The sequence below is a fragment of the Musca autumnalis genome, unplaced genomic scaffold (genome assembly GCF_047663935.1).
Source record: "Musca autumnalis isolate F117 unplaced genomic scaffold, ASM4766393v1 scaffold_1, whole genome shotgun sequence".
Taxonomy (NCBI): Eukaryota; Metazoa; Arthropoda; class Insecta; order Diptera; family Muscidae; genus Musca; species Musca autumnalis.
In genome coordinates this window covers 184,905,353-184,917,144 of record NW_027411644.1, presented here as the reverse complement: position 1 = coordinate 184,917,144, position 11,792 = coordinate 184,905,353, and the positions used below count along the sequence as shown (strand labels likewise).

Below are 11,792 nucleotides of genomic sequence, written 5' to 3'. Positions count from 1 at the left end.
TACTCAAAGAATGTTATAACTTAATAAAATCGATTTTGCAGAAATTCGTTTTAGGTTGACTATTGGATGTTGGCTTACCAAATTTAAAAGATTAAAAACTCGTTTTATAACACTGTATGAAATTTCTTAAGTCATTGAAAATTAACCATATTCCAACACAATGACGTGATAGAAGACAGAATGTCGCGCAATTTCGCTGTTGTGAGCCCCAAAAAATAGGGCCTTGGAATCAAAAAGGATAATTTTTTCAGGCTCATATGTTGCACACCGTTTAGTATTTTGGCTTACTCTTTGAGACAGAATTGTAGATCTTATCATATAAATCAAAACATGACAACACCTAATAATCAAACAAGTAAACAACGTTAAGTTAGGCCGAAGCGAACTTCTGATACCCTCCACCAAGAAATATTCTGAATTTATATGAAATAATTAGTTTTCTCTCTGTTGGGAAAGTATCAATTCCCAAAATTTTAGATGGAGAAGTTCTTTGATCACCGGGAAACTCAAACACCTAATTTTAGCTAATTCTGTCAGCTAAAAACTTGAAAATAACTGAAATCGGGAAATACCGATATAAGGTGACTATACCACAACATGGACCCATGTCGACACATTTTGATGCAGAAGTTTATTAACAACTTTGAATCCTTAACGCCAAATTACATCCAAATATTTCAAATCAGATGGACCTACCGTCGGTGTCATAATTAAGTGTTCCATACGCCATTTCCCCGTTTTGAGATAATCGCATACTAATGTTTGCGTCACAACTTCGGGGAGACGACTTAAGAAAATATTTATATTTTTGACTTGAGTTATTAATAATATTATATAGAATATCTTTGCAAAAATTTAGAGGAACATCTGTTGGAACATTTTATAGAAGATTTTTTAAAAATAGAATTTTTGTCGATTTTTTCCATATCCACACTTATGACATAAATGTGAAATATTGTATATCACATGGAACAAATTGACAAACAAATTTTCGTATCTTTGTCTCACTAAATTCAAAACTTCTAAATCGAGAATAAAGTTCTGCTTTTTAATGTGTTTTCAAACTTGTAGGTTATTAAAAAATTAATGTTATACCTGGAAAAAACGTATGCTTCCTCGTCGAAAGTTCGATATCTTAGAAACTAGAGCAAACAGGAAAATTCCGAGCAAAAATTCTGAAAGAGCATACACGAAAACCCTAGAAACCACCTATATATCAAAAATGGCATATAAAACACTTAAGCATGACATATTTTCCCACAACATCAGCGAAGAATAAGGGGGACTTATCTGATATCAATTAGTGCGTCGATTCATATTGGCTGATATGGTAACTACTTTTTATCGTCGAGTCTATGGTATATGATACCACCACCACCATGATTTCAATATAATTTGCAAAATTTTTCTAGACCAAACTGCGTCATATTTTCCAAATGCTTTGTTTTTTCGTAATATTTTTACATACAAATGAACTGTTTTAAGGATCTAGAGGGGTGGGACAGCTGCTCCCCCTAGCTATTCCTGGCTACACCCATGGTTCGCCCTAAATCATATGATATAAAAGCCAGGGTGGCTGATAACTTTGATATATCCCAAAATTTTTTTCCAGTGAAAAGCTTTTGTGTAAGGATAAACTACAGCCTTTGCTCTCTTGTTAAACCTAAATCGATTTCAATATTATTTGGCAAACTTTTCTAAAGAGAATTCTGCCACACATTTCAAATTTCATAAAAATTGGACAAACATAGCAAGGTTGGTGTACCAAATAACTAAAAAATCGGGCGAAAATTTATATGCCAGCTTTCCAAATCTGAATCGATTTTCACCAAAAGCAAAAGAGTTCTTCCTATGGCTAAAAAAGTGATCTTCCCAAATTTTCAGCTGAATCGGACTAGAAACGCGACATGTACGTTGCGAACGGAAGGACGGACATGTATAAATCGACTTAGAAAGAGATTCTATATACATTAGGGTTATGAATTTTTGCCATTATCCTCGAAACCCATTTCCTGTAGCAAGAATGAATGAACTTTTGCCTATTAATGACTAAAATAATGTTTATTCTATTTAAATATTAAAAAAGGTCGCGTACGAACCACTTTGAAAAAATTTGTTTTTGAAAAAAATAGTATAAAGAAATTTTTTTCTCAAAAATGATTTACTGTTGTACGAATGAATGACCTTTTGCCTATTAATAACGAAAAAAAAAGTTTTTCCATTCAAATATTGGAAAAGGTCCCGCATAACCCACTTTTAATTGATATGATATATTAAATAAATGTATATGGGCAATATTATTGAAAATTTAACATCGTTGAAGCCAAGGTTTACCCCTTTATAACTCGTGAATATTGGTTGTATATTGTACAATTTAAATGCTTTTGGATAAAATGAAATGTTTTTAGACTTGGCAAAAAATATTGGCCTTAAAAGATAATTTGCGTGGAAGCTGTAGCTATATTTATGTTAAAAAATGGGTAAAAATGGATTGAAGCCAACGTGACTTTTTTTGTTTTCTCTCGATTTGTGATTAAACCACATCTTTCCCGATTTTTCTGTCAAAGTGAAAGTAGAAGCCAACTAAATAGGGATCATCCCACCAATGTATAACTTTTCAAAATTTGATCTGCGTCTACCATTAAATGGTGCTGACATTTTAAAGCCAGATTTTAAGTGTTTTTTGAAATTTTCTTCTAATTTCGTTCCGCAAACAGGTTTTTCAAAAAATCATATATAGGAATGAAGAACTCACTATTCTGATTTATTTGATTTATGTGTCGTGAATGTAGCCTACACAGCTTTAGAGAAATCTGTATCCAAATACGAAAATTTTGTGCGAACAAATTTCTAAAAATCATATATTTCGGGTCTAATTTGTACAATTGGCATTCGATTTACTCGTGCATGATTGCAAATTTTGGATTTTTACGTTGCGGATCTAATAAATCATTACTCGTTAAGATCCATCTACTAAAACGCGAGATAGGAGAAATTCCAAGGTAGGAAAATCACCTAATATTGTTTCTGAAAATATCGCGCATTTTATCGCGTATTCTGTCGGCCGCTTGCACTGCTATGAAAAAACTGGTGCAGCATTTTCCTTTTTGCGGAAACAGAGATTTAAAAACTTCACTGATAAGGGAACTACATTCATTTTATCCCAAAAGATAGTGTGTGATGCTACATCCACGGTTCCTTATTGATTGCCTTGAAATAGGTATATATCGAGGCAGATTTTCATGGTGACACTAAAACCGGATGCGGAACGAAATTGTATGAACTTTGCGCAAATTAGCGATGTTTTATAGGTTTTTTATACCCTCCACCATAGTATGGAGGGCATATTAAGTTTGTTTTTCCGTTTGTAACGCATTGAAATACTCATTTACGATCCTATAAAGTATATATATTCTTGATCAGGGTAAAATTCTGAGTCGATCTGTGCACGTCCGTCCGTCCGTCCGTCTGTGGTAATCACTCTAGCATCCACAAAAATAGAGATAGAACGCTGACATTTTGGGAAAAGGCTTCTTTTGTTTGCAGGCAGGTCAAGTTCGATGATGGGCTATATCGGTCCACGTTTTGGTATAGCCCCCATATAACGGTACCCCCCGATTTACGGTATTTTGACGTTTTTAGCTACATTTTCAGACCGATTTAGCTATAATTTGACATTTAGGGTTCTTAAGTGTCAATAAACTAATATAACAAATCTTGTGAACATAGGTCCACGTTTTGGTATAGCCCCTATATAACAGTACCCCCCGATTTACGGTATTTTGACGCTTTTAGCTACATTTTCAGACCGATTTTAGCTATAATTTGACATTTAGGGTTCTTAAGTGTCAATAAACTTATGTAACAAAACTTGTGATCGTAGGTCCACGTTTTGGTATAGCCCCAAATATAACGGTACCTCCCGATTTACGGTATTTTGACGTTTTTAGCTACATTTTCAGACCGATTTAGATATAATTTGACATTTAGGGTTCTTAAGTGTCAGTAAACTTATATAACGAAACTTGTGAACATAGGTCCACGTTTTGGTATAGCCCCCATGTAACGGTACCCCCGATTTACGGTATTTTGACGCTTTTAGCTACATTTTCAGACCGATTTAGCTATAATTTGACATTTAGGGTTCTTAAGTGTCAATAAACTAATATAACAAAACTTGTGAACAAAGGTCCACGTTTTGGTATAGCCCCCATATAACGGTACCCCCCGATTTACGGTATTTTGACGCTTTTAGCTACATTTTCAGACCGATTTTAGCTATAATTTGACATTTAGGGTTCTTATGTGTCAATAAACTTATGTAACAAAACTTGTGATCGTAGGTCCACGTTTTGGTATAGCCCCCATATAACGGTACCCCCCGATTTACGGTATTTTGACGTTTTTAGCTACATTTTCAGACCGATTTAGATATAATTTGACATTTAGGGTTCTTAAGTGTCAATAAACTTATATAACAAAACTTGTGAAAATAGGTCCACGTTTTGGTATAGCCCCCATATAACCGTACCCCCCGATTTACGGTATTTTGACGTTTTTAGCTATATTTTCAGACCGATTTAACTATAAATTTACATTTAGGATTCTTAAGTGTCTATAAACTTATATAACAAAACTAGTGGACATAGGTCCATGTATTGCCCCCATATAACGTTAACGCCCGATTTCAGGTATTTTGACGTTTTAAGTCACATTTCTAGACCGAATCAGCTATAATTTGATATTTTTACCTGCAAGTTCTAACCGAATTAGCTGTAATTTGAAGATTTGACATTTGAAGTTATTAGTGGTCACCACACCTCTCCACCAAAAATTGTCAAGAAAGGTCCATGTATGGATAAAGCCCCCTTATAACGGTACCTCCCGATTTTCAGTAATTTGATGATTTTAGCTACAATATTAAACCGAACTAGCAGTATTTTGACATTTGAAGTTCATAGTGGTCACAACACCACTCCATCAAAAATTGTCAACATAGGTCCATGTTTGGATATAGCTCCCATATAACGGTACCTTCCGATTTTCAGTAATTTGGCAATTTTAGCTACAAGTTTTAACCGAACTAATTGTAATTTGACATTTGAAGGTTGTAGTGGTCACCACACATCAGCATCAACAATTTTCAACATAGCCCCAAAATAACGATACCTCCAGATTTTCGGTACTTTGAGGATTTTACTTAAAATGTTTAACCGAACGTAGGTCCAAGTTTTGGTATAGCCCCAAAACAAACCTCCCGATTTTCCGTACCTTAGCTTTATTTTTTGGACGAACTTTCTGTAATTTGAAATGTAAGAGCCAACAAAAATTCTGCAACAAAACTTGTTCATTTAAGTTCATATTTTCGTATAGCCCACATATAGGGGTACCTCCGAACTAGCTGTTAATGGCATTTGAAGTTCCCACGTTATGTACCGATTTTCGGTATTTTGAGGATTTTAGCTACAATTTTTAACCGAATTAGGAGTTATTTGACATTAAAGACTCCCATCAAAAACTGTCAACATAGGTCCATGTTTTATTATATCCCCTATATAACGGTACCTCCCAATTTCTAGCCCACCAAAAATTGTCAACATACATAGTTAGATATAGGCACCATACAAAAGGGCCTCCCGAATGAAGCATTTTATGTACATTATCTAACATTTTAACGTACCCACGTAAAGTTGGGGACAGGAATGAAAACTAATAATTCCATTTTAGTTCAGAATATTTTATGGTGGAGGGTATGAAAAGTTCGGCCAGGCCGAACTTAACGCTTTTTTACTTGTTAATGCTAAGATGCAGCCGATGCGTCCAAATTATATTTCGAAAAATATATACAAATTAAAAGATATGGTCTTGCTGTACATGAAAATCACATGCGGACAAAACGATTTTGATAATTACGCGATTTACACATATTTTAATAATGCATATAAGTTAAAGCGGTTTATTTGAACTCTATTTCCGTTTAAGAAGTCTAATGATTTATTTCAACAACCCGATAACTTTCCTCAATGGGAAACCTTCTATGTGAATGTAGATAAAGCAAAATCCGCCCATTTTCTTGGGAGTTTCAAGAAAAATAAAAGAAGTAATCCTATAGAATTTTTCCAATATTTTCAACTCTAGAATGCATGTGAAAACTATTATTCCAAACCAAAATTTGTTTTTTGTAACACAAATATGTGCTTATTTTGGCTATAATATCCTAACTACTATCCCTATGATTATAAGTTTGATCTCATTCGATTCCCCGTGAAGTCTTTCTTTAAAACTGTTACTTTCTTTTGTAATTTTTGGGGGGTAAATAGACCTATATTTTCAAAAAATTCGGATTACATTTAAAATTTTGTAAATTTTTTGTAAATTCCGCGAATGCTGAGTAACATTTTACAAATATTATGCAATCTACTTAATGACGTCACTTCGTGATAACTTTTTAGTGACAATTGTGCTCAATAAAATAATTAGCGTTTTTATAATAATTTTTTCTTAAAAGCAGAAGTAAAACCGCGATAACATTTGTCCGCAACAACCAAAACTTGCTCGCGAGCGGAATTTTTTCTTAACCTATGTACCAAAAATCGTTAATGTAGCGCGAAAAGAAAAAATTCAATTTTTTGGAAATGGAATATGAAAAAATTGGCAACATTTCCCATATATGATATAAAATTATATATATGTGATGAAATGAAAAGTTTATGTCATTTTGGTTATGCCGTATGTCTAGAAAACGTATTTTCATTATACCGTATACCTGCTTTTAGTGACTTCAAAATTTTGTCAAAAAAGCTCATATAGAAACATGTTTGAACGACCTTGTACGTGAGCTTTTTTTAAAAAATCACCTTATAATTAATATTTTATATGAAAAGCTAGGCTAAGCATTCACATCAACATCGAAAGCGAAACAGTATGTCTCACTTTGACCAGAGTCTTATTGAGAAAACTCTTTAGATATACCTATACGTACACAGGTAAATACGTGGCACATTTTCTTTACATTTTTTTCTTAAATGACGATAATGCACAAAATTAAATTTTCTGGCCAAAACTATTTCAACGTCCATTTTGTATTGAAATTAATTATTAATTTTAATAAATGTGTACAAACAGCAATTCTTACTTTTTGTCGACCAAAATGACCAAAAACTGCCAAAATTTGTTGAACAGGGTGGTCCCGTTGTGTGGGGTCTAAACCAAAACATTGACCTATGATAACAATTTTGGGTACGAAGGATTCATATCTTCCAAGAGGTCGAAATACCAAATTTCAGCCGAATCGGTCATAACGTTTCGCTAAAATTCACAAAATATCTAAAATCGGACGGTACTTTTATGTGGGGGCTATGACAAAAAATAGACCTATTTTCAAAAAACTTACACATACTTGTTTTCTACACTCTGAAACCCTTAAATATGAATTTGAAGAAAAATCGGTTGATAGATGCAGGTATTACCGTTCTATTTCAATTGGATACTACGTACAGTCACAACAGGTATTTACAAAAAATTCTCCCATCTTAAAATAGAAAAATCCACTTTATTTTAACTGTGGCAAATTTGAGCAAGAATTTATTTCTCAATTTATTACTTCAGACCCCCAGCTATCTTCCAAAATCAATTTGGAGTTGGACAAACTTGGACATTTTTTTAAAAGTTTAAATATATTTTAAAAATATTTGTAAAATATAATTTTTAATATATATATAACAATTGATTTTATTAAGCTAATTTTACAAATTTCATCGCCCTTTTTTAAATATTATGAAAGTACTCATTAACAGCTTCCCGATTCATAATAACTTTGGTCTGACTTCTGTATATTTATGCAGCGACGCAATACAACAAAAATTGTATATTTTACAGCACAAAGTCCGTTTTATTTTTACATAAAAAAGTGTCAACTTTGGTACTGCGCCAATCAACGAATACTAACGTTATTTACAAAAACTAATTATTTTCAGATGACTTGAGGTGTTTTTTATTATTCTGTGCAAAAAAAGTTAAAATTTCGAAACTTCAAAAATAGGGTTTTGGCCAAAAATTTCCTGATTGAAAACTATGTGTAATGGTGTGATTAATAAAAATGTCAATCATACAAAATAATTATATTTGAATGATCTGAAACAAGTTTGTATAGCTATTAATATTGTTACGAAAGCTACTGATGGAATTAAATTTATTTAGATACATTTCCGTTAAACTAAATTTGAATTGTAGAGTAAATTTTATTAAGCATTTACTTATGTTATTTTTTCACTGTTTTCACTCTCATAGTTGTTTAGATGCATTATGACGTCAGTCATTATTACCCCTTCTACTCTTTCATATTTTTACCCTCTTTACATTCACCAGTCTGTTTGTATGTGTTTTTGTCCCGGTCCACTTTGCAGTCGGTTTTAGTTCACGGTATGATTTACAACTCATTCACTCACCTGCTGTTCTCCAGTATTCATACTCGCTCGTTAAATCATAGCCTGTTCTAGAATCCAGAGTCTAGGATGTTCTATAATGGTGCAGCAAAATATTAATCGATTCGCAAAGTCCCGGTCCACACTAGAGGGATTTCAATAAAATAATTTCGTGAAATTAGTCGTTCTTAGATCGAATTCCATACTGAAGTAATTTTATAAAATTGCTGTAGTGGGGAACTCGATCTAAGAACGCCTAATTTCACGAAATTATTTTATTGAAATCCCTCTAGTGTGGACCGGGACTTTGCGAATCGATTAATATTTTGCTTCACCATTATAGAACATCCTAGACTGTGTATTCTAGAACAGGCTATGATTTAACGACATTATTTCATTAAAATCACTCTAGTGTGTACCGGGACTTTGCGAATCGATTATTATTTTGCTTGACCATTACATCCTAGAATGAGGATTCTAGAATAGAATATGAATACTTGAAAACAGCAGGTGAGTGAATGAGTTGTAAATCATACCGCGAACTAAAACCGACAGCAAAGTAAAGTGTTACCGAAAAAAGTAAAGCTGTGTGCTTACTAGAGACAAGTCTTGTGTGAATAATTGAAGAAAAGGCAATAAGAAATGGGAAATCGTAATCGAAACGAGGCCTTGTTTTATTTGATATGAATCGTATTGGGGAATAAAACAAAGTATACACGGAGTTAAGTTAAATATAATTCCCTAATAATGTTGCATTCGATTGGGGATTAGCGCATAACTGTTTTAAGTAGTTTTGGTTTGTTTCTTGAGAAAAAATTGGGCTTTAATTTAATTTCCATCACATTTATGTATTACGAACATTTATATTTGTTTATTTATTACAAAAAACAATACAATTTATTTAAAACAATCTTCTTTATCAATATTACCGAATAAAAGCCTTAACTATTTTCCTGAAACTCTTAATTAATCAAATCAAAAAAAGAAAACATTTCAATCAAATAATTTCTATCAAAAATTCCACACATTTTAGCACAAAACGAATGCAATTCATTTGAAAACAATGTCACGTATTTCTGGTAGAATTAATGAGTTGGCATACACATGAATTCAAATGAAATTTCAATACGTATTGAAATTTTAAGAATTTTTGTTATGTCTATGTGAAGTAAAAGAGGAATTCTTGCATTTGGTGTTTTCCTCAAGTTTTGTTTTCATAATAATAGCTCTATTGATATTGCATATGATTCTGAAAGTGAGCTGTGGTACTTTTGTTTTTATACTATGCTGTATGAGGAATATTTTATAATATACAGAGGTAGGAAATGTGAATTATTTCTAAGAAAATATAAATCCAAACATTTGAATATTAACGAAAGAGGATATTAGGGGATGTAACTTATCCTAGCTAAGATTCAATAATAAAAATATCTCTCGTGCCAAAAATATAATGGTATTTTCCGATATAAGATATTTCAAAGTTCTTGATCACATTTTCGGTTAGTCTTGGGTAGAAATAGTATGTGACAAATGTTCTGTTCCAGAACTTGCAAGAGTCAACAGTTGTTGGAATTTTTATATTTTTTCCTTTGTAAATTTGTCAAAAACTCAAGAAGTAATAGTCCCATGCAGTTTCTGGAAAATGGCAATACATGCAATCCATGCCTATACAAATTTGGAATTTTGAGTCCAATATTTGGTATCTATTCAAAAAAATTGTCTGTCACCCCCAATTCACTGACCGAAAACTGTGTACTAAATATATATTTTTTCGTTATCAGAAAATGAAAATATACAAACTTAATGAAGTACGTATTCGCAATACATACATTTTCATTATACACTTGAGGATAAAGGGACAAAAAAAACTAAGAAAACAACAACAAGAATAATAGTAATATGAAACGAATGAATGAATGTCAATATAAAACACAAGTATATGATGTGATGATATTCAATGGAATTCATTCGAAATATTGCACACTAACATCCGAGTATCATCAATATTTGCATCTATTTATAATGTTGAAAATGACTGAATCTTTGTGCAAAAGCTAACACGCTCAATTTGGTTATGATATTAATCTTTAGAAAGAAATTTCTTTTCCCTTTTCCTTTACCTCTTTAGTTTGTTTCAGAAATTGTTTGGCATTTTAATTTAATGAAAAGAAACTTCCCAAAGAGGCTGGTCAGATGTGGTTCCTTTTGTGTATACGTATGTGTGTTTATATCTATAGCTTCTAGGCTGCTTGCCAGCCTACATGTCTGTTTCCTTGAATGTTTATTTTTAAAGAATAATGGTATCCTTTGTGAAAGTGAAGAGTATGTATTCCAACAACTGCTGTTGTTGTAGCTGTTGCTGTTTTGTGTTGTTATTGTGAAGTTTGATTTTCCATTAATTAAAATTGCATTCATCTTGAAAATTACTTTGTATACCGAACACTTTTCTTTGTCCACATATGTACATTAATATGTGTGTGTGTGTGTGTTTGTGTGGGAGTGTCTGTATTTTCACGTATTGAAAGTATTGACGAACTCGAAATAATAGTAGAAAAGATTAATGTGTATGTGAATGTTTGCCTATTCATCAAAGTATATGCAAAGTTTGAGATACAATTCCTATTAAGAGCCTTTTCAGCCTTTTGTGGAATAAGAACAATGAAAACATCCTTTGAGTGGTGATTTGATTGAAAAGTTTCCCAAGTAGATCCTTATTAAACTTTATCAACACTTAAGGTTGGATTCTTAGAAACATTTATTTAACTAAAACCGACTTTAATTAATTTGTTTAGTTTAGACATCAAAGAGTTTAGATAAAATACCAAGGAAGTGCAAACGAAAAAAAAAAACAAAACTAATTTAAAAGTTTAACACAAGGAGAGCAAGAAAGAGGAAACAAGTAAAAACGGTGTTAATTTCGAACATTTAACGAGGGGCACTAGAAAACTTTCTGGCCTAGGCAACCCGCAGTGTCGCCAGGCGTCATTTGACATATTTTTAAAGTTAGGCAGTTTTTAGCCTAAGCGTTCTCAGGACAGTTTGACATACGAACATTAGGATTATGACTTTTTTACAACCTCGTATCCCAGTATCATATTTTGATGAGGCGCTCTATGCCACAGCCAATCTATCATAACTACTGAAAAAGTAGGCATTGCAATTCATGAAGGAAACCCCCCTTCGATTTGAGATGTAGGATATTTTTCTATAGACAAACCAAAAATCAGCTGCAGGTTCCCGCAGGTTTGCGAGATATGCGAATTTTTTCGGAAAGTCATTGAAATATTAATATATCTATATTTTTGAAAATTTTATAGAAGAACGTCAATGTTGGTTTCGTTTATCCCAAAATGGGTTCATCAATACTAA

At 32.5% G+C, this 11,792-nt stretch overlaps 1 protein-coding gene across 4 annotated transcripts in view; it reads right to left on the bottom strand.

The window, feature by feature from the left end:
• The window catches only part of LOC141388803 (uncharacterized), a 381,643-nt gene that overhangs the window by 16,671 nt on the left and 353,180 nt on the right, over nt 1-11,792 (bottom strand). The gene's annotated exons all lie outside the window — the stretch shown is intronic.